Source organism: Furipterus horrens, unplaced genomic scaffold (assembly GCF_987537825.1).
Source record: "Furipterus horrens unplaced genomic scaffold, mFurHor1.1.pri manual_scaffold_5, whole genome shotgun sequence".
NCBI classification, from domain to species: domain Eukaryota; kingdom Metazoa; phylum Chordata; class Mammalia; order Chiroptera; family Furipteridae; genus Furipterus; species Furipterus horrens.
The window spans coordinates 195,966,564-195,988,569 of NW_028327175.1; the positions used below are offsets into that span (position 1 = coordinate 195,966,564).

At 52.0% G+C, this 22,006-nt stretch overlaps 1 protein-coding gene across 1 annotated transcript in view; it reads left to right on the forward strand.

The window, feature by feature from the left end:
- The window catches only part of CUNH10orf90 (chromosome unknown C10orf90 homolog), an 87,173-nt gene that overhangs the window by 23,582 nt on the left and 41,585 nt on the right, over positions 1-22,006 (forward strand). The window lies entirely within an intron of this gene.

Consider the following 22,006-nt stretch of genomic DNA (forward strand, 5'->3'; position numbering starts at 1 on the left):
TTAGTTTGCATTTCTTTAACAACGGATAATGGGGAGCATCTTTTCATGTGCTTGTTGGCTCTTTGTGTGGCTTCTCTGGAGACATGTCCATTCAAGTCCTTTGCCCATTTTTACATTGAGACGCTTGTCTTCTTGTTATTGAGTTGTAGGAGTTCTTTACATATTCTGGATTCAAGATTCTTGTCAGAGATTTGATTTGCCAGGATATTCTCCCATTCTGTAGGGTGCCTTTTCACTTTCTTAATAATATCCTTCGATGCACAAGGTATTGTTTTATTTTATTAAAACATTTTTTAAAATTTACATTGTCCTAATTGCTAAAGAGCTCCAGCATCTTGTAATGGATATGATCCCATCACATTTATTTTTCCATGAAACCCATGTTCAAATCATTTACTCACTTTCCTGAAGTATTTTCTTTTAATATAATCATGAGTTACTTTTATAGACTAGGTACTAATCCTTTCAATATTTTCTTCCAGGCTGTTGCTTGTCTTTTGATTTGATGTGTAACAGCATTTGTCATATAAGTTTCTTATTATTTTATAGTGCACTTAATCTTCTATGGCCTCTAGACGTTTTGTCTTCTGTAAGAAGACTTTCAATATTATAAAAAGTAGCCTATTATTTGTAATTTCGCTTTTTTATGTTTACACCTTTAATTCATTTTTAGTTTAGTTTTGCGTATGGCTTTAAATATGGACCATAACATTATTTTATCCTGAAATGAATTGCCAATTTTCTATTCTATTCTATTCTATTCCCTTTGATTTGAAACATCCCTTCCATAATCTCAGACATGGAAGGGTATCTTACTCGGTTTTATTCCTCAGATCTATCCATCGTTTCCTTTGCTGAGACCACACACTTTAGCTGAATGAAGGAGTGTGACAGGCAGTGTGGCGATATCCTTTATACATCATCAGAATCCTCTTGGGCAGTCTCTCCTCCACACACATGCACGGCGCAGATTGTCAGTTTTTTAATTTTCTTTATGGGCAGTTTTTATTAAATATGGAATTTATCAATGAATTTGGGCAGAGATGACTATAATTTCGATTTTTTTCATCCAGAAACTTGTTATGCCTCCCCATGCACTCAGCTTTTCTTATATTTCCTCCAGTATAATTTTATGATTTTTTTCACCAGAGGCCTTGGACATTGTGCATGAGGTGTGTTCCTGGATATATTCTGCTTTTCTTTGCCATTGTTAACTTTGTTCTCCCGATCTTTTCTAGCTGTTTAAGGCCGCTCTCTGTGACAGTCAGTGTTTCTTGGAAGGTGCTTTTGGCCGTGGTTAAATGAGCTCTCCCTGGAGTGCGAGTCGTTTTCAGCGTCTACCTCGCCTTGCGTCCGGAGGCAGACACAGCCCTGCCGTCTGGGATAACGGGCGCTGCATCTCTGCCAGCCCGGGGCCCTGCCTCGCACGGCTTCACCGTGCTCTGCTGGCCGCACCCCGTGGTCCTGGGAAAGCCCACTTTGCTCCCCGCTTCGAGAGCGGCGTTGGTCGGCATTTTCTGTCTGTCATGAGACATCTCGTTATTTATATGAAATTTCAAAAAATTCAGAAGTCATGTAATATGTTTAATTAGTATACCCTGGAAATATTTAAGGTACAGGCTTCCCCAAATGTACTAGTCTTTGAAGTTTTGCCCATTTTTATAAAAATCACGAAATAAGCATCATACTGCTTTTGCTTCATTAAAATGTTTTTTGTATCCGATTTCGGTATAGGATGATTTCATTTACACTATATTTAGGGAACAAATTTCTTTCTGTAGCAGTTTCGCTGAAGGTCTCTGTGAAAACAGAAATCACTGAAAGTCATTTGTTCATCGGATCTCGCTTGTCAATAGGGTAGTAGACAGAGTGGCTTCTGTGTTGTGACACCTCCCCTGTCACCAGGTGGTACCACAGGGACTCCCATTGGCAGTCAAGAATCCTTCCACCCCACCCCCACCCCGCCATTTTGTTTTCTAACCAGGGTAACCTTGCTTGTGGTATAAACTCACCTTCGCCTCCCCTGATCGCTTGCGCTTCTCTACTGCAGACCAGAACCTAGAGTAGCGTTTGGATTCCGTTCACGGCTGTTCAGCTTTTCCTGCTAAATGCACCAACACAAACTGCAGTGGAGCTGCCGGGTATTCCAAATGTGGAAAACACTTCCGAAATGCCCGCTCCTCTGTCGGGGTGCAATGGTCCCCACCCCCACGTACTGCCTTGCTCAGCTCCAGTACTGCAGGCTCTTTCTCCCCGTGGCCCTAGAGACACAGAGGTTTAATAAGCTTCCAAGCTAACGTGGCTCCGGGCTCAGCTTTCTGCAGCCGAGGAGCAGTTCCTGACTTCAGCTCAGGTGGCCCCGTGCCTCCCACCCACATGTCCAAGAGTTCCGGGACCTTGGCTGCTCAGGCGCCCCTGCCCCGTGCAGCGGTTAGTGTTGCCGTTAGTGGTTTCGGGGGAGACGCTTGCTGTGGGGCCCAGGAAGGCACCTCTGGAAGAAGCTGGAACGCCACAGGGGTTAAGAGCACGGGCTTCTGGGTGTTCCAGCTCCTTCACCTGGGGGTTGTGGGGTGTCGGACCGGTGACATCCCTTGCCTAAGCTGCAGCCTCCTTGTATGTTCACAGTTGTCAGTCACACACATGGCCGCTGGGGGAGCTCAATGAGAAGCGGTGATGACACCCTTATAACCGTGGATGGCACGTGGGGAACATTAGTATTCAGTTCCTAAGGCCACCAACACAACACACCACACTCCGGGTGGCTGTGACACAGAAAAGTGTGCTCTCAGTTCCGGAGGCCGGAGTCCAAGGTCCAGGTTTGGGCAGGGCCGGTTCCCCGTGAGGCTACGAGGTATGATCTGGTCCATGCCGCCTCCCCGGGTCCCGGGGTTCCTTGGCGTGTAGAAGCACCCACCATCTCTGCCTTCATTCTCCCTTTGTGGGTGTCTGCGTCTCAGTGTCCCCTTCCATAAGGATATGTCACCCTGCCCATCCCATTTTAATTCGACGACCTCCGTGAAGGCCCTGTCTCTGAATGAGGTCCCTTTCCGAGGGACCGGGGGTTAAGACTTCAGGCTATGACTCTGGAGTTGGGGGGACACGGTCCAGCCGATGCCAGTATTCGATACGTAGGCTCTGTTTCCAAGTTTTTAATAATAGATCAAAACCGGGAGAACTGCCCCCAGTAGAAAGAGAGAGCTATTTCTCTGCCAGGCTGCGCAAGGTCTGGAGCGTTCAGGGAGCTCTTTTGAGAGAAAAGAATTGCATGTCTGTTGTGCTTACTTGGTGGGTTGGAAGTTCAAGGAGAGCCGCGCTTCCCACGGGGTTTGGGGCTCGCTGTTTGTGCTGGTTCCCTAATGAGGGGGTTCTGAGTGGAGGCCTGGCCGCACCAGGCAGAAGCGCGGGCAGCTGCTCTGCTGTCTATGCCAGGAGGCTGTGTGTGCCCCGTGTTTATTTCTAATGGGAAGATTCAAGGCAGATTAAAGGAAAATGGGGCGCAGGGAAGCATTTTTTTTTTTTTTACCATATATACACCATCAAAATTCCTGCTGCCGTGGGTTTAAATTGTAAGTACTTTTCTCTCTGCAAATTTCCTGGACACCCAGGGATTTCAGACAAAGCCCTTGAGTCACGGAGCCCTGCACACAACCTCCTGTGTCTTGTAGCAGGAAGCTGTTAAGAACACAGTGATGTATTTGGGGGTCTGTCTCAGTGTCCTGGGACTGAAGGGAAAGTCAGCGTCTCTTCGCAGGAGCGTGATCTCAGATGCTCTGAGACAGGCACCTGGGCGTGGGCAGTGGGCGCAGCCCGTTTTTGCTCCCGGAGGAAGGCAGGTGCTCTCAGGGGTGACTGTGACTTCTGCAGAGACGCGCCACAGGAAGCAAGCACGTGAGACCCGACTGGGATGTGGAAAGCCAGCACCGCACGACCAGGTCGTAGGTGCAGGGTGATCAGATCCCCTCACTTCCCTCTGTCTCCGTCCATTTGCTGAATGAAAATGGTACCAACAGCCAAAGCTGGACACTAGGAACTGGACACTGAGCAGGAAAATAAGAGTTGTAAGGGCCAGTGGCATCATCATCTTGAGACGTAGGAAAGCTGTCTCCCAGACATCCGGGGAGAGCTGGGGTGCCTGATGCCGATGATGCTCCCATGAAAGGAGGGCACCGAGCACCCCAAACCCACAAGAGCCCCTGTGCCACAGAACGCCTTCCAGCCAGATTGCAAGGTTGAGTGGTTTGGAAAGGGAAATACCCACATTTGACCGTAAGAGCGAGCCTGGTGCAGAGGGGCTGGCAGATGGGACACTGAAGAATGTAATGGCAGGGAGGGGCCGCCCAGAGATTCTAAAGAAACAAAATCAGAGAAGTAGTTTGGGCACCAAAAACTAGGCGTTCTGAGGCCCACGGGGGAGGCACAGACGGTGGGCAGGCGAACCGAGGGGGCTTTGCACACGCAGGTCGCACGCAGTCTCTGGCTGCGGTGGGGCCCCTGGGCAATGGACGCCCCCTGGGGTGTGTGAGGGGCGGGTCTTCTCCAGGGGAAGCTGCTGTCACGCAGGAAAGGGACTCCCCAGGGGGAGGGCAAGCTTGTGGCTGAAGCCAAGCAGAGGTAAGGGCAGGGGACACAGCAAATGCCACCTCGCACAGCGGGCCTGTACGTTCTCCCTCCCCCGTCTGTGGACACACACCTCGGGGACGCCGGTCCAGTCTGGCTCCAGCGCTCACAGCACCCTGGACCCCGGGACAGGGGCCACGTGGACACCTTGCATTGGGCCCGGCGCCCGGAGAACCAGGACTTGCCATGCAGCCCAGTTCACACTTAATTAGCTCTTAGACTTCGCCGCAGAAGTTTTTAACTGGGACGAAGTCTGAGTTATCTTTTTTCTTTTCTTTTATGGTTATTACTTTCTGGTTGTGGCTTATGTAAACTTGGCCTGCTGCTAATTCACAAGGATAGTCTGTGTTTTCTTGTAAAAAGCTTTCTAGTTTTAATTTCAGGTTTAGGTCTGTAATTTGTCTTAAATAGATTTTTGTGAATTGCGTGACATAAGGGTTGAGGTGCACACACTGCAATCCACCCTCCACCCCCGCCCCCGGCAAGGCTGCCACCCACTAAGTGTCCAGCTGTGACGCACCATTCCTGGGGTAGGTCCTACAGCTCAGGACAGACTGACCCTGTTTGCATATTGTCTCATCCTACCTGCTGGTCTCTGGCTAAGAATATCTGTGTCTGTGTCAGGGTTCCTCAGTTTCAGCTCCGGTGGCCCCCGGATGACTCCCTGTCGAAGGCTGTCCTGAGCCTCGTGGATTGTAGCGGCCTCCCTGGCCTCCACGGCTACCTGCCGGTGCTGCCTGCTCCCTCACGCTACGTCGTGACCGCCCAGTGTCTGTGGGTGTTGCCAAGTGCCCCCGGCAGGCCCAAATCACCCCAAGCTGAGCAGTATCAGTCTGTGTTTGTGAGGGGTGTTGCTCTCTGCTTTTTGTTCCTTCCTTCCCTTGTCTTCTGTGATGTCATTGTCTGGTCTCGCTGATGGCCTTCTGCTGGCCACCTCCATCCTCTCCAGAGTTTTGTAGTCCTGGCGTTATTCTTCCTTACATTGATAGAATCTGTCTTTCCCAGACATGCCTGCGGGCTGCCTGGAAGGTTTGGTTTTCTTCCAAATAGTTGGTTTTGTTCTGTTCCAGACTCGCATGTCCCCGTCTCCCATGAAGCCACCTGGGCCCGGAGTTTTCTGTGTGAGAAGGTTTTGATAATGAGTTCATTCCTTTCATAGCAATAGGACACAAGGCTTTCTCTTTCATCTTGCGTTGATTTTGTATTTTTTAAAGGGAGTTGGACATTTTTCTTACGTTGTTGCATTTATTCATGTAAAGGTTATTTATAATATTTCTTTATCGACCCTTTCCGTTTGTGAGCTCTGTGGGGCTAACACCTCTTTCATCCCCAGTCATGGCTGTGTGTTTATGTTTTCAACTTAAGGATTTTATTGGCCCCTCTGCCCCCACAAAGAGCCTGCTTGGAGCAGGTCAGTGCGGCATCTCCACCGCCGAACTGCTGGCTTCTAAACAGACCGGCATTTCTCGGCCCCCGGCAGCCTCATCTGTCCCAGGACACTTTGCTCCCCGCCTGCGGCAGAGGTCCTGTGGCCCGCCGCTTTTGTTACTCCAGTCCAAGCTCAGCCCCCCTCCCCAGTCCTGCTGGCCCTGTTTTCCAAGCAGCAGAAGCCAGCTCTTGCTTCCCAGGCTCCCCTCTCCTGTACTTCTTGATCTTCGTTTTTGTTTCCTTTGGCTGTTTGTCGGCTTCCAAAGCCCTCACAGCTCCTTGGCTATTACTCCTCTCTTTGCCCAGACACCTGGACACACTAAATCTTGCTGTTTGCTCCTTTTGCTACATCCTGAGACCTGGAGGCCCTCAGGCACCGCCCTCACCCCCACCCCTCCCCGTGGTGCCTGTGCAAATCCCATGCTGGGGAGCTGTAATTACTGAAGCTCAAGCTTCATCTCCCTCTCCAAAGGTCAAGTTCATTAGTGAAACTTCTTTCATCTTGTCACTCTAGTTTCTGGTTTCTGATGAGCTGTACTTATTTTGCAATCAAGAGTAAAGCTGTTGAATTATAATAATTAGCACCATTAACTTTTGCTAGAACAGTAAGCTGGCATATAAGCTCCGTGAGGGCAGAGATTTTCTGTGTAGTTTGCTCCTTGCTGTGACTTTGGTGTCCAGCTCATGCCTATTCCATGGTCATTGCTATGAAAATGTGTGCTGGTTCAATTTTTTTTTTTTTAAATGATGTTATTGGGTGCGTCCACTATGCCAGACCACAAGCTACCGATTTTCAGTGCGTCTTCCTTCCCTCTCAGCCCTCGCAGTGATCCCATGAAATAGAGGGCGTGACCCTTGTTTTGCAGGCAGGGAAACGGAAGCATAGAGAAGTGAGGTGGCTTGTCAAAGCCATGAAATTTGTCAGTGGACCAGTTACATTCAAGTCCTTGTCTGGACACCATAGAACATTCTCTTAGCCTCTGCAGCCATAATGCTACGGTCCACCTGAAGACATCTGGGCGTGAGATGCTGCCTCACCGGAGGTCCAGAGTCCCTATTGTTTCTTTCATTCCTTGAGGTGGGGGATGGGCGCATTATTACGCAGATTTTTTTCTGCAGTGTCTATAAAAAGACAACCCAATTTTAAAATGAGCATAAGATCTAAATACGTAGACATTTCTCCAAAGAAGGTACGCACATGGGCAAGAAGCACATGGAAAGATGCATACTGTGTAAGTCTTCAGCGAGATGCAGAGCAAACCACGTGGGGGCCTGCTTTATCCCCACTGGGGGGCCGTAATGACACGGCTGGGCAGGAGCAGGTGAAGACGGGGAGCCCCATGCTCTGCTGGGGGGAACGTAAAACGGTGCAGCTATGGTGGAAAACAGTCCAGTGGTTCTTCAAAAAAGTGGGGTTACCGTATGACCCAGCCGTCTCACTCCTAGCCATGTACCCACGAGCAGGAAGACCCACGTCTGCATACACCCCGTACACTGATGTGCACCGTAGCGTCGGGCATTACAGCCGAAAAGTGGAAGCAGCGCAAATGCCCGCCCGCTGACGAACGGATGCGCAGTCTGTGGTCCACCCGCGCAATGTGAGTCTGCACACAAAATGCACATTACCAGCCGTGGGGAGGAAGGGCGTTCTGACATGTGCTGCAACATGGACAAACTCAGAAGATAGGACGCTCACCTAAAAGCCCACCCGTTGTCTGATGGCATTTATGTGAAATGCTTCCAGAAGAAGCAAACCCAGAAAACAGGTATTAGCTGTTTCTGGGGACAGGAGTGAGGAGGGGGTGATGGAGAGTCCTGGGTAGGAGCTGCTTCTGGGTATGATGACGTGTTCTGGAATTAGGGCAAACTTTATGCTAAAGAAATTATATCTCAATAAAGCTGTTACTTAAAAAATCAACTGCAGAGAGAGAGAGAGAGAGAGAGAGAGAGAGAGAGAGAGGGCAGCTCAGCCCAGCTAGACGGGCTATGGTTAGAAGATGACTCTACTGCGCACCAGAGCCTAGCAGGAGCCTCTAGGGCAAGCCCCGCCCCCTCTGAGCCTCTGTCTCCCTTTTTTAAACTGGCAGGTATGGATGAATGCATACTTAAGGCAGCCTTTGATTCTCGCATGCCTGCACATTACAGGGGACAGTTTCCCTGGTTCTTCGTAAGTTCCGGGTCTCTTAGGAGGGCTAAGTAGGCACCCTGGAGGGCTAGTATCTTTGCTCCATTAAATACCAAAAACAACTCAAGAAGAGCAGCCAGCAGGAGAGAGGAGCAGCCTGTGCTGACCGCCTGAGAGGCCGCTTGTTCTCTAAGAAGGACCCAGGGCCGGGCAGAGTGAGGGTCCCAAGCAGGTTTCCCATGGACGCTGGGCTCTCAGATCTGGGCTGGCAGCAAGGGCTCACTCCTCCCCAGACAGCGATGGGCAGGGTGTGGCTGATGGCTCCCGAGAGGGCAGATGTACAACTCAGAGCTTTGAGATGCTGCACCAGCTCCCCCTACCCCACCCCCTGTCCCCGCCGCCCCCCACCCACGGTGAAGCCTGGGATCCGTCCATGGCTCCTTCTCCAGGCCCCACCCGGACTCCGGCAAAGTCAGCCAAACGAATGAGCAACAAGAAGCCACACAGACTCGCAAACAAGAGTCACGTTGCTCCTTGTGAGGAGAGGAAATTCGTGCTGACATCTTACAGAAATATTTTCGTGGCTTGTTTATACAACGAGCCCTGAGCTGACAGCTTCTCCTGCTCTCACTGGAGTGTGTGGCTTTGCAGGGGGGCCGGATGGTGCTCTGAGTTCCCCAGCTGGGGGCTCCACAGATGCCCTGTGTTTCTTTCCTGTGTGTTGGTGGTTATCTAGCCCTGGATGAAGAGCAAACAAGTCCTCCTTGCTCGTCCTACAGAAAGCGGCCCAGGTCGTGAGTCTGGTCAGTGGGACCACATGGCAGCCTGGATCTTATCCAGAGGGGATGCTGGGGGTTTCTTTCTGGTCACTGCCATCGTAGGGGCCCAGTTTTCTGCAACCTACCTGCAAAGGTCACGTCTGAAATCAAACCACTCCATGACCCTCCGTTCAAGAGAATCAAGCTTCTGGGCCTGGGAGTTTGATGTTAAGGAGCATAACACTGTGAACGCAGCCCCGTCCCACTTCAGGAAAGAAGCAAACCAAGCGCGAGGTCACCACCTCACACACAGACCCCCTCCAATGCCCCCAGCCCCTCACCGTCCAGCCGTCACAGGACCAGCTGATGACTGAGCGGGACGTGTCCTGGAGGGCATGCCAGGACTACACTCCAAGTCACAAGCCACAGAGGCTGAGCCCAGGAGGCGGCTGACCGGCTCAAGGTCACAGCCGAGTGGGCAGGAGGGAACTGAGCCCAGCTTCCTTGGTGCCCATCTGGTCTCTTCTGCCAAACTGTGCTGCGTCCCTTTTAGGGCCGAAAGAAAGAAGCCATTTTCTGTCAGCCTCTCTCACCGCTTGTGGCCCTGGCCTGCCCCAGGCCCTCCGCTCGGTGAGGCTGCGCACCGCTGGGGGCCAAGAGGCACTCCTGTTCCTGCCTCTGAGACCCGGGCTGTCTCCGCTCCCCCCTTGGGACATTTTTTCTGAGAAGGGAGGCACATTTTCTCCCTGGCACATTGAAGGCCACCTCGGAGGTTGTTGGCATTACATGACAGCGGCCACCTGTGCGTAACTGCTGACCTCAGTCAAGGACAGAAAACAAGAACCCACTCTCTCCCCTGGGCATGTGGGTAACTTTTTAAAGTTGATTTTTAAAACTTTACTAAAATTATCCATGTGTCTCTCCTAGCCTTACCTACCTCTCACAGCAAGGACTCCAGGGTTTGCTCAGAAATTACTAGATAAAACTAAGACCAAACCGCACGGTGAAAGGCCAAGAATTAAGAGCAGGGACTCGGAGGGACGCGTACAGCCATGTACACGCAGCCCCGTTCCCGACAGCCAAAGGTGGAAGCAGCCCAAGTGTCCACGGGCAGGCAAGTAGGTAAACATGGGACTGTGTGCAACAGAACATCATTCGGCTTTGAAAAGGGAGGAAGCGCCGACCGCGGCTACAGCATGGATGAAGCCCGAGGAACCCGTGCTAAGTGACGGAAGCCAGTCACAAAAGAGCAGGTGCCGTGATTGTGCCATGTGAGGTCCCTAGAGTGTTCCCGTGCAGAGAGACAGGAAGTAGAATGGCAGTGGCCAGGGCCTGGGGGAGGGGCAATGGGGGGTTGTTATTTACCGGGTGCAGGGTTCCAGGTTTACAAGACAAAAACGTGGTAGGGGTGGTGGCAGTGCTTCCGTGACAATATGAATGTGCTTAATGCCGCTGCACTAGACATTTGAAGCAGGTTAACATGGTACATTTTATTATGTGTATTTTACCCCAGTTAGGGAAAAAATAGACAGCCCTCCGAGGAAACAATCAGATCCGCATTGTGTCGCGTTTACCCGTGAGGACTCCTGTGCTCTCTCCATCTTTGTGACCCCGGCACCTAGCTCAGGCCCGCAAAGGCGTCAGATGCTCAGTAAGTGGTAGCTGAGCTGGGTCGTGGCGTTACCACGTTACTGCCGTGCACGTGGGCTGGCATCACCGTTTACAGACATGCAAGATTATATTCGGTTGCACAGTCCTTGCATCCAAGGGTCTCACCCGTCTTCTAGGGGAGACCCCTACCCCAACCACAGGACAGGTAGACCTGGGGGCCAGCCCCAGACACTCGTTTCCAGGCATGCCAGAAATCAGCTAGAGCCCACATGGCTACACAGTAGTGGACAGGCTTTTAAAGCATCTCTATTATATGTAAAATGGTGGCCAACAGCACATTGTATATTTTTCAGGCCCATTGTGTGACGGGGACTGAGCAAAACCCTCAAAAACCTTTATGCGCCTCGTTTCGTAGTTCCCAGCCTGCGATGCCGGTCAGGGCACCTCTCTGACCGAAGAGCAAACAGAGGCTTGTTCAAGGTTAGAGCCGTGGGAAGTGGTGGCAGTAGGTGTCGCCCTGGCCCTGATCCAAAACCTGGGCCACTCCATCAGCGTTCTAAAGCTTCATGGATGTTACCGGGTTCTGCAGACTCTGCCCCCACTCTCCCTTTTCTATGTGTACAGGGGTCACTAATATTGCAAACTCTCAGCCCCGGCTTACTGGAGGGCGGCCCTGGGCAGACTGCCGAAACGAGGCTCAGCTTCCTCCCCTGTAAGGTGGGGTGGCCACTGTGCCCTCCTCGCGAGGCCCCACTGAGTGTTAAAGAGGCTACCATGCATAGCTAACATGTGTCTGGCAATGAGCATGCAGTGAATATGACTGTATGATACAATAGTGCTGGTGACCAGACCCGGAGCACCTTGGGGTTGTCCGGTGACATTGGCTTTGGTCCAGTGGTTGTGAAACTGCTACAAAAATGCTGTCCACGTATATAACGACCCATGTTTTCAGGGCCTGTCCCAGGGGATAAAGCGCTCTCCCCCGGAAACGGTGCATTGCACCTGGAAGGCAAGGAGGTCTTCCTTCAGTCCCGTCCCCCCTGGGCCGTGGCTGCGGCAGACTCTCACCTTACGCCATGATTTACCTGTTCCAGGGCCATCTGCGGCTCAGGCTTTATGGTGCAATGAGGTCTCCAGTTCATTACTTGCTGCTTTAAAAAAAAAAAAAAATCACAGTTTCACTGGGTTTTATATCTGTGTTGTTAATTATAAGCTCCCTCAAACATGTTTGGGTATAAATTATAAAACAATGTTCATTATAATTCACTGTCAAAGGTGTTGTATTGAATTGTATGAAAACCAGTCGGTCTTGTAACGGCTTGCAGGGCAAGCAGACTATCGTCATGCCCAATTTTCTAGATGAACCGGCTTGTAAAAGTCGCTGCTACATAGCGCAAGTAGGTTAAACAAATTAACATTGTGATGTTATCTGGGGGAATTTTCCTACTCAGAAAATTTTTGCCGAGTAAAAATGTTTCTTGGCAAGAGAACCAGAACCCTCAAACCCTGGCTGAAAATCAGACAGGACTGAGAGGCTGGGGAGAAAGAGGAGACACGTGGATCTGACGGGAGACAGTGGGTAGAGAGTTCTTTGTCATACCTAACGGTGCTCCGCAGCAAACTTTGACATAAGGGTCTCGCAAACTGTTTCCTTGTCAAAGGAGCCTCCGCTATAAAACCCAGAGCGATCCTTGCTGCTGCTGCTGCTGCTGCTGCTGCTGCTGCTGCTGCGGACGGCCCCGAGGTGGACAGCCCGCCCCTCGCCCTGGTCACCACGCCAACGTGCCGGTGACCTCAGTGCAGGTGGAAGGTGGGGGCCTCAGCATTCCGAGGGAGGCTACAGGTGGAAACGGGGGTCCATTTTTCTCTCGTTTAGCTGGACACGTCCTTGTCATTAAAAGTCCACTGAGTAAAATATTTCTGGAACTCCAGTGGGATACGATCACACTGTCTGAGGAAGGTATGTTCTCTTTTTTCCCCCACAGATAGGACTCTTACAAAATTTAAAGTAGTGTGTTCCTTCCATCAGCATTCAGTGTGTTCAGGGGGCCAGGCACCCTGGGAGGCACGGGGGGAGGCGGTGAATGGGACATCTTCTGAAGATCCCGGTCAATCTGGGGAGACACTCACAAACGATGTCTACTGAACAGCGCTGGGAGAATGTACGGTCATGACCGTCTGGCAGGGTCACTATCGTGGGTTGAGTCGCATTCCCCTAACACAGCGGTTCTCCACCTTCCTAATGCTGTGACCCTTTAATATAGTTCCTCATGTTGTGGTGACCCCCAACCATAAAATTATTTTCGTTGCTACTTCATAACTGTAATTTTGCTACTGTTATGAATCATAATGTAAATATCTGATACGCAGGCTGTATTTTAATGTTACAAATTGAACATAATTAAAGCACAGTGATGAATCACAAAAACAATATGTAATCATATATGTGTTTTCCGATGGTTTTAGGCGACCCCTGTGAAAGGGTCATTTGACCCCCGAAGGGGTCGCGGCCCGCAGGTTGAAAACTGCTGTCCTAAACGATACGTTCGAGTCCCAACCCTGATGCCTGTGAGTGCGACCTCATTTGGAAATAGTCCTTGGGGATGTAGTCCAGATGAGATCATATGGTTTAGGTGGGCCCTTCAGTCCACTGTCTGGTATTGTTATCAAGAGAAAGAGAAATGTGGGGACATGGGGAAGATGCCATGTGAAGCTGGAGGCAGAGATGGCAGTTGTGCTGCCTTATACTAGCTGAGTACTGCTAAGGACGGCCAGTGTCTCCAAGGAAGAGGCGAGGGAGGGCCTCCCCTGATCCTTCAGAGAGAACAGGGCCCCGCCCACACTCTGGCTTCCAGAACTCTGAGAGGACAGACTCCTGCTGTTTTGAGCCCCCTGGTTGGTGGCAATACGGTGCAGCAGCCCTAGGAAAGGAATACAGGCGCCACCACAATTGAAGGAGGGTGTGATGGCGAGGGGCAGACTGAGAAGCCCCTCTAAGAGGAGATGACCTTGAACTGTATCAGAAGGTGAGGAGTTTGCCCGATGGGAAAACTGGGATGGTTGGCATCCAAAGTCAAGGACACAGGGACAGGGCAGCCGGCCACAACTGGGAAGTCCAAGCAGCCTTGTCAGACAGACACTGGGCACCCAGGAGCTCCTGAACGTGCACTCAGAGGTTTGTGTGCATTTCCCAGGCCCTGTTCTTGGGGCAGGGTTGGGGGAGGCATCGTATCCCTTTCATTAGGGTTTCCCAAGGAGCATAGACTCCTACAAGGTCACAAGCTGGTGATGCTAAGGGGGTCAGGGTTGGGGGACCTGACTGGAGACAAGGCTGGTGGGGCCAGCAGCTTGGTCGTGAGGGGAAGGCTGAAGTTGGGGCGGGGAGGCCTTGGCTTTCAGCTGGACTTGGAGGTGAGGGGAAGGAGGGGTGCGGGGTCACCTGGAATTCTGTTGTGGGGGTGGGAGGATGGGGCCACTCACCAAAACAATGGACTCCGGTGGGGCTGGGGGCGAGGAAGAGGAGGCTTGTAGGGTTGTTTCTCTCGAAAAGCAAGAGTCTGGTGAGGTGGGAGCAGCTGGTGCTAAGTGTGAGCCGGGTCCGTCCTGGCGTTGGTTTGTGAAGGGCGCAGGGGCCACAGCGGGTCTGAGATTTGGTCAGGGGGCCCAGAGGGCGAACCCACAAAAGAAAGCAAGACACGGCCACTTGGAGGGAGGAAAGACTTTCCAGACGTTGGGGAGCTAACAGTCAAAGGTCACAGAGAGGTTTCATCTCCCTTAACTCTAAAAAAGGATCCTCTCTGAGAATCTCCGTTTTGAGGGGTATGTTAAAGGTGAGTGGACCATTCAGAGGAAGGCTTGACTCCTCCAAGGCCAGAAACGGGAAGACCTTTCCACCCCGAGAAGAGGGGATGAGCGCAGCTCCTCTCGGCCCGACGTGAGTGCTGCAGACGGGAGAACAAGTGAGCCTGTAAACGCACCGGAGGCTGAGCCTCCGTCACCTGCACTTGACTCTGACGGCTGGCTTCGTTAGACAGGGTGCGATGCCGCTTGTCTGCCGGCTTTGCAGAGACGGCTCCAGCGGTCTGGGTGCCGGCGGGCCTTGTGCCGTCCTGGGCCTGAACGGTGCTTTGCCCCGTACGCGCCGCGCTCTTCTCCGGGTCGGCTGGGTCTCCTGCTTTACCTGAAGCCGTCTCTACCTTGGGCTCGCCGACCCCCCCCTGCTCCCACTCCTGCCTAAGCCCACCCCATCTCGCAGGGCCATTTCGGATATCCCCTTTCCACACCTTTCCTGCATTTCTTGGCCATCGGGTGTCTGGGGCTTACTGAGGCCGAAGGTAACAAAGCCGTGGCTTCCTCTAGCCTCTAGCATTGTGGGAGGGGAGCATCTCACCTGCTTTCACCCCTCAGCCCAGGCCTCCGACGCCCTGTGTGCTGGGTAAATTCCTGCTCAAGCACACCTTCCTCCAGGGAGGACACTGGGTTCCAGAACAGCCTGGCTCAAGCCTCCCGACGCATTCAGTTTGTGTTGCTCATGATGCTGTAGCCTCTGGGAAGGGGCTCAGGTGATGTCAGTCCTTCTAAGCAGTTCAGGGGAGAAACTGTCTGGCCAAGGTGAGGGCACAGACCCCTCCCCAGCGCACAGAGGACCAGAGCGCTGGGCACCCAACACCCCCGGTCGTAGCCAGTGGTGCCGGGCCAACTGCCATCTGTTTCACAATGAAAGGCAGAAGGCTGGCATTCGAGGGCCTTCACCTCATTGGGGCCACTGGTGCAAAGCCACATGTAGATGCCCTGAGCGTGGTTTGTGAAAAGCCATGGGGTGGTTTTGAACCAAAAGTGGGACAGTTCCCTCCTAGGGCCTCAAACTTGCTGTCTGGAGAGGAGCTTGTTGGTCTGAGACTGAGCGTGTTCTTGGATGTGAGCTCTGCTGAGGTTCTGGGGGGCTGGGTGAGGCCCCCATGATGCCAAGGCTGCCCCCACTTTGAGGCAGGGATCGGGGCTTGTTGGAGGGGCCTGTCCTTCCCACATGAACAGAGACTCCAGGTTCTAACTTCCCATAGGGAACTGAAGTCAGGGAGGTTGCGTAAACCATGCAAAGCCACACAATAAACTTGGACCTGGGCTGCTGGGCCCTGGGACACAGCCCCGTCTGGCATGTGTCCTGCAGGTGCTCAGGGTCCCCCCACCCTCTGCCTGTGTCCTTTTAAGCAGGACAATTTCCTGATGAAGAGGGGTGTGAACCCAGTGGAAAGACGGTCAGAGCCCCCTTTGGATTTTCCAAGGTCGGGCAGGTACAGGGGGAGTCTGAGGGAGAGCTCTAGTGGGGGGCCCCGGGAGGCAGCGGGCAGGATGAACAGCCCCCCGAGAGCTCCAGGACAGCCCGGCTCCCCTGTGGATGGGGCAGGGCGCAGCCAGCCGGGTTGCTGGCTGTCCTTTCACGAAGATCTCTTCTGGAAACCAAGGCCAGGTGCAGTCTGTCAAGTTTCTGCTGTTTCTTGTATTGGAGACAGAAACCCCCATCTCCCACCCCATGAGGCTGATCCCTCCCCGCTGCTGGGAAATGCCAGCCCTCCTATTGGTCTTGTTCTTGCTAACCTGCCCCCAATGCCCACCTGGTTTGTCTTGCTCAGTGATGATGCCAGTTGGGGGCGGTCACCGCTAGTGGGGCCACTATCATGGTGACAGCTGTGTGGTCCAGCGGGAAGGGGCAGGGGCTGCATCCTCACCACCTGCCGGGCACTGTGCTAAATTCCTGATATTTGTCACCTCATCATTCCCCATAACCACCCTGGAAGCAGTCTCCCGATGCCTTCAATGCATGGGAAAATGGGACTGCGACTTTAAGTGACTTGCCCCCATTGCCCACATGGTTAGTGACAGAGACAGACTCGAACAAGGGCCTTTCTTCCCCCACAGTCTCTGCTCCTGACCCCTCACCACTCCGGGAACTCACCTCCTATGTCTTTGGGGGATGTTAATATTGTGTATCGGGCACCCTCAGGTGCGGCCTCAGTCATTCGTCAATTTCACCGAAAAAGCACATCTATGACTCTAAGCCCCAACCTGACTCAAATGTAGAATTGTTTTAATGGCTGCAGTTGCGGTTCATAAGCTTTTGATTCCGTTCTTCCAACAAGCGTTGCACGGTTAGGACTTGGTTGCGTGGCTACGTACTTTTGAAAGGTCCTGCACTTGGTCCCGTGAATCCACTTCTAGCTCCCCAGCCGGTCTGGGATGGGTGCAGTGATCGTCCCCAGAACTATATCCACATCCTGATCCCCAGACCTGGGGACACGCACCTTCCATGGCAGAGGGGACTTTGGTCCCGGAGTGTCTGGTGGGTCTTTATCACAAGGGTCTTTATCAGAAGGAGGCAGGAGGGTCAGAGCAGGAAGGTGATGTGACGGTGGCCGTGGCCCTGCCCACACCTTCACATGAGTCTAGTGGGACCCAGGTTGGGTGTCTGACTGACCTGCAGACCTGTAAGATGATACGTTTGTGTTGTTTAGACCCCTAAGTGTGTGGTCCTTTGTCACAGCAGCTATGGGACACTCAACCATGGCAGTCTCCCCGCTCCCTGCCCCAGGGGACAGTGCTCCCCAGCAGCTGATGTTCGCTGCCGCTGTCACGTTCTGGGCCTTGTGCTGGGGCTGGTTTCGGTCACGTCTCCTTTTCCAGGAGCTCTAGGAGGAAGGCCCTGTTTTGTCCCCGTTTCACAGCCAGCAGGCACGGCAGCCAAGTAACTTGCCCAAAGCCACATGTAGCTAGGGATACCGACCGGGACTTCCTGGTCTGATTCCAGTGACCGCTGATGCCACGGTGAGAGTGACCATCTAGACTTGAGTCAGGTGGAGGTGGCCTCCGTCCTGCTCACTGATGGTCATAATCGGGTGCCATTTATCATGCATTAACCCCCACCCCCATCCCCACCCCGACCCAAATACTTTACGTATGTTCCTTCCGGGCACCGGCGCGGGCTGGGCAGGAGCAGGGGTCGCATTTTGTGAGTGAAGAGACGCAGAGAGGGTGATGACGCGTCCTCAAGGGAGCGTGGGGTGGAGCCGGCCCTGCTGCCTCGGCAGGCTCCAGAACCGGGGGGTTTTGTCTGCATCAGTTTCACCATCAGCCATCATCACGCACCGATTCCGCACAGAAATCATGAGCCCTTCCAGGTGCCCTGTGTGCGTTTCCCGGAAAGTAATCTGTGCACATTGTCTCGATGGCAGCCTCTGCCCCTCAGGAAAAGGTGTCTGTGGGGGCACAGCGACATGTCTGGGTCAGAGCCAAGGGGTTTTGTTGCACCCACGATGAGATGAGACATCAACGGGCTTTGGACAGGTCGATGGTGGCCTTGAATTTCCCTCGAGTCCATCCTAATCCTTTGCCATCCACCAAACTTGCAAATACTATAGCATATAACTTCCCTATAAAATGCTTTAAATTATATTTCAGAAACCCTTCTGGTGAGTTGATAAAAGTTGATTTAGAGGACCGCTTTCTTCCATCCCTTCTTTCTCCTCACCAGCTGATGGGGACGCCACTCTTTGGAGCCTTTTGAAACATTATTTCCCCCAGAATAGCTGCATTGTGGAGGCAATATTGTTACCCTGCGCTGGGAGAGGGGGCCGCTCAGCCTCTTACCTTTGTTCTCCCTCTTTGTGTGGGATTTCTATTCCTGCGTTAGCAACAAGAGGCCCAGGCAGAGGTCCCAACGCAGCCAGGCTGCCTCGAAGTGCACGTTTTCCTGCTGGGCAGTGCTCCGTGGGGTGTGCAGAGCAGGTGTGGTGCATGAATGGATTCCACAGGCAGTTCCACAGACTTGCCCGCTGTCATCAAGCTAGCCGATGGCGGAGCCAGGACTCAAACCCCGGTCCTCCGATTCTAGGTCCACTGCTGTGCACTTGGACCTGACCCTGATGACATTCCCGGCTCTCCCATGGCAGATGTTTATGTGGAGGGCTGTCCACGGTGTCTCATCTGTCTTCACAGCGTTACCACAGAATTATCCTCCTAATTACCAAAAGGAGGTTCAGTGTTGGGTCCGAGTCCCTCACTGCCCCTTCAAGAACAGCTGTGTTAAGAAGCCGGATGAAAGCTGGTCTAATAATTCAGTCTTTCTTACCTCTGGGTGGCTGGAAAATCCATGGATGTGATTCTCAGCTCTCTTGGGTGTCAACTCAGGACATGGGTGAATGTTTGAAGGCTGACGCTGTTCAGTTTCTACGGAGCCTGGGAACGTAAACAACTGTGCAGCCCGATACACCGAGGAGAGTAATGAACCCAGCCTGCGTGGAGAGCGGTGAAACCCACGAGGAAATGCACACATTTTTACCTGAGGAGGGGCTGTTCCATTTTATTACAAAGTCATCTTCTCCATTTTATCTTTTCGTACACTGAAAAGTAGCAACGCTGTCTCCTTTTGCTCAGGATTACGGGACACTCAATACAGCACCAGCGGTCTGCAGTCTGATGTCACAGAGAAGAAATCCGACTGCTCCCGGGTGACACATGTTTCTCACTTCTAGAATAGTCAGCAAAAGGCAGCCAGCTAGAGAATGGGGTGACGGCTTCCGGAGGATGGGCTCACAGTCTGTTATGCTCGGCCCCCCATCAAACAGACATGGCAGGAAATCTCACGGCAGTGACCGAGACTGTGACGCTCCACTGTGCGGTGTGTACACTCCAGCACTCTTCTATAACCTTCACCGACAGTCTGTAAACTCACCGTGTCACGGGAGGGTGTACTGATTGCATCTCCGTTTCAAACCCGAGCGAGGGCCCTGGCGGCCGAGAAGGATGTGGGCTGGCATTGCGCAGGTCGGGGTGAGGGCCTTTGAAATTGAACAGCTAGTACAGGCTGTTATAACCGCCAGAACGGTCAGTGGTCTCCAGGAGGGAAAGGAAAAGAAAGGTCCTGCTTATAAAACGAAATGTTTCTGGTTTTAGAGAATAAAGAACTCTGTACCCAGTGCTTACCAGGGCCGGAGCATCACCTGCCAGGCTCTGTCCATTGACTCATGTTGTCCTTCCTGCAACCCTTGCGGAGATGGGGGATGATCATTGCACCGATTTTGCAGATGATGAAGCTGAAGCGCAAGGTGCCTCCAGTCATTGGCTTGCCCCGAATCTCACAGCTCCTAGGCTATCTGGCTCCGGAGCTCTGTCCTTACCTTGCTCTAGAGGGCTGGCGTACAGGAGGCTCGTTTCCATTAACAGAACTTAAAATATGGACTTTCCTGCCACAAAGACGTGTCGGAGATGTCAGTTTACAAGACATCTGTTGTCTTTCACAAATGAATATCCTGCCACCAGCTCTCGTGACTTGGAGAGAGTGGAATTATGTGAATTGCACTGTCATAGCGGATTAATGTAGTAACGGTATCTGTAAAACATAATTTTCCCCCCAAAATGCTTGTCGTAGGCATTATCCGTGGATGCAGCTCTGAGTTTGATAAAAGCCAACATTTTCCTCTGAGATTCCCAGCCTGAAGTCCCACACGATGGAGGAAGGATGCTCTTCTGGGTCCTGAGGTTTAGTCCTGAGTATTTAAAGCCCTTTCTTTGTGGAAGTGCTGAGCTCACCCTCTGAAGATGTAAGATGGAAAGATGGGTGGTGTCATTGATTTGCTCCTAGGGATGGGAATGAAGACAGTGAGCCAGAAGGACCTGCCCTGGGAAGACCACGCCCCGATCAACGGCCACTCTCCTTAAGAAAGACACCAACTAGAGTCCCTCCTCCTCGTTTTTTTCACATCGAGTAGGTGAGTTCAGCCTGCCCCTGTTGCTGATGAAATTCAGCAGCGTGGTCACTATTGATACTGATTGGGGGGCCCTGTGACTGGACCTCTTTAACCCCCTCACTCACACGCTCACACCACGCACCTGCTTTGTCGTGACCTGCGTCACCTCCTTTGATTCTATCAGCAGCGTAACTTTCAAATTTCCCTCCTCCTGTTGAGCTGCTGAAGCCTGTCCCTGTGTGTGCTCATCAAACGATGGAGTGCTCCCCACCCGGCCCCGGTATCCGCGTACACCCGCCTCTCCTCCGACGCCAGCAGGAGATCCCTTCCCCTTTGCAAAATCCCTCGGAGCTGCAGACATGACCAGCGGGTGAGCGTCTTCAGCCAGGCAGGGATTTAAATGGAATGAACTGCAGAACTGAGTTTTCTCCCTTTGAAACATAATGTTTTTCCTTTTAACAAAAGGAATGGCAGCTCTGTGTAGACACTTAGGCAGAGGCAGAAAGAGATAAATAAGAAAACATTTGTATCTATTTATCTCCATTAGATTCATCGTGCATTTTCCTGCACGTGACTGTAACATCTACAACTTTTATAGCTGCAGGCACGTTCCTGGGTCATTTAGACACTCGGTAATTGTTTCTTTGTCATTTCTGCAGAATGTGATAATGCATGTCTGCAGGCCCTGGTGTCCTTGCCTGATCCCCTTTCAAAAAACATCTCAATTCCTGCCAGCCTTTCACATTATCTGTCGTCCTGCATCAGATCCTGTGGCTTCTAGCAAGTGCGTGGGCAGAGGAGGTTCTTATGGAGAAGAAGAGAGCTTCGAATGCCCCATTTGTCTTAAAATCCTCTCTTCCTGTTGCTACCAACCAGAGCAAACGCAAGCGTCTGAAAACGTCCTTACAGTCAGGATGAAATGCCACTCAGCTGAGGGTGACCCAGTGGTGTGACCAGAGTGGGCACGCTTGCAGCTCATGGGGAGGTGACCACGATGCATCTGTAGGGAGGTGGGGCCACAGAATCCATCTTACAGATAGAGCTGGAGGTTGCTGAGCAGCTCTGGAAAAGGACGGCATCGTCTCATGGAGAAACACATCGATTTCAAGGCTACACATTAGATTAGATGCCTATCCTTTGCCGAAATAAATCGGGGCAGAAGTGGAAGCGTCGTCACGCTGGTGGTTCGGGACCCGCTGTCTCTGGCCGTCCACTTCAACTTATGAAACGGTCTGCTTCTTAGTGAGATGCCTTAAGCCCCAAATATAATGTTAGAGACAGTCAGTAAAGCAGATAGAACTAGGAAAGCTGTTGCCAGCTCTACAAAATCATATCTGAAGCATTTAAAAGAAATCAGTATCTTCAAGCAGCATTCGTGAGAAAGAAAATGTACCCGTGTGCGTGTGTGGTGCTGGTCAGGAACTCTTACATCAGTTAATTTTCTTTTAGATAAAAGACATCTTTTTTTCAAAGCCATGTTCAGTTACCCCAGTATAAAGGACAGATGGAGTGACATGCTGAAATTGCTTAACTGCAGAAAATATTTGATATAAAAGATGTGATTGCTTTTTAAGGGAACTTGGCCCTGTTTTAAACATACCAGGCGACTTAGGAACATCCAACCGCCCCTCTGCCACACGTCCTTGGTCTCCCAGCCCCAGAAGAAGAACTGGACATAAGGAGATGCAATGTAGTCTGTTAGCTGTGTCCCCCAAATTTCCATGTTA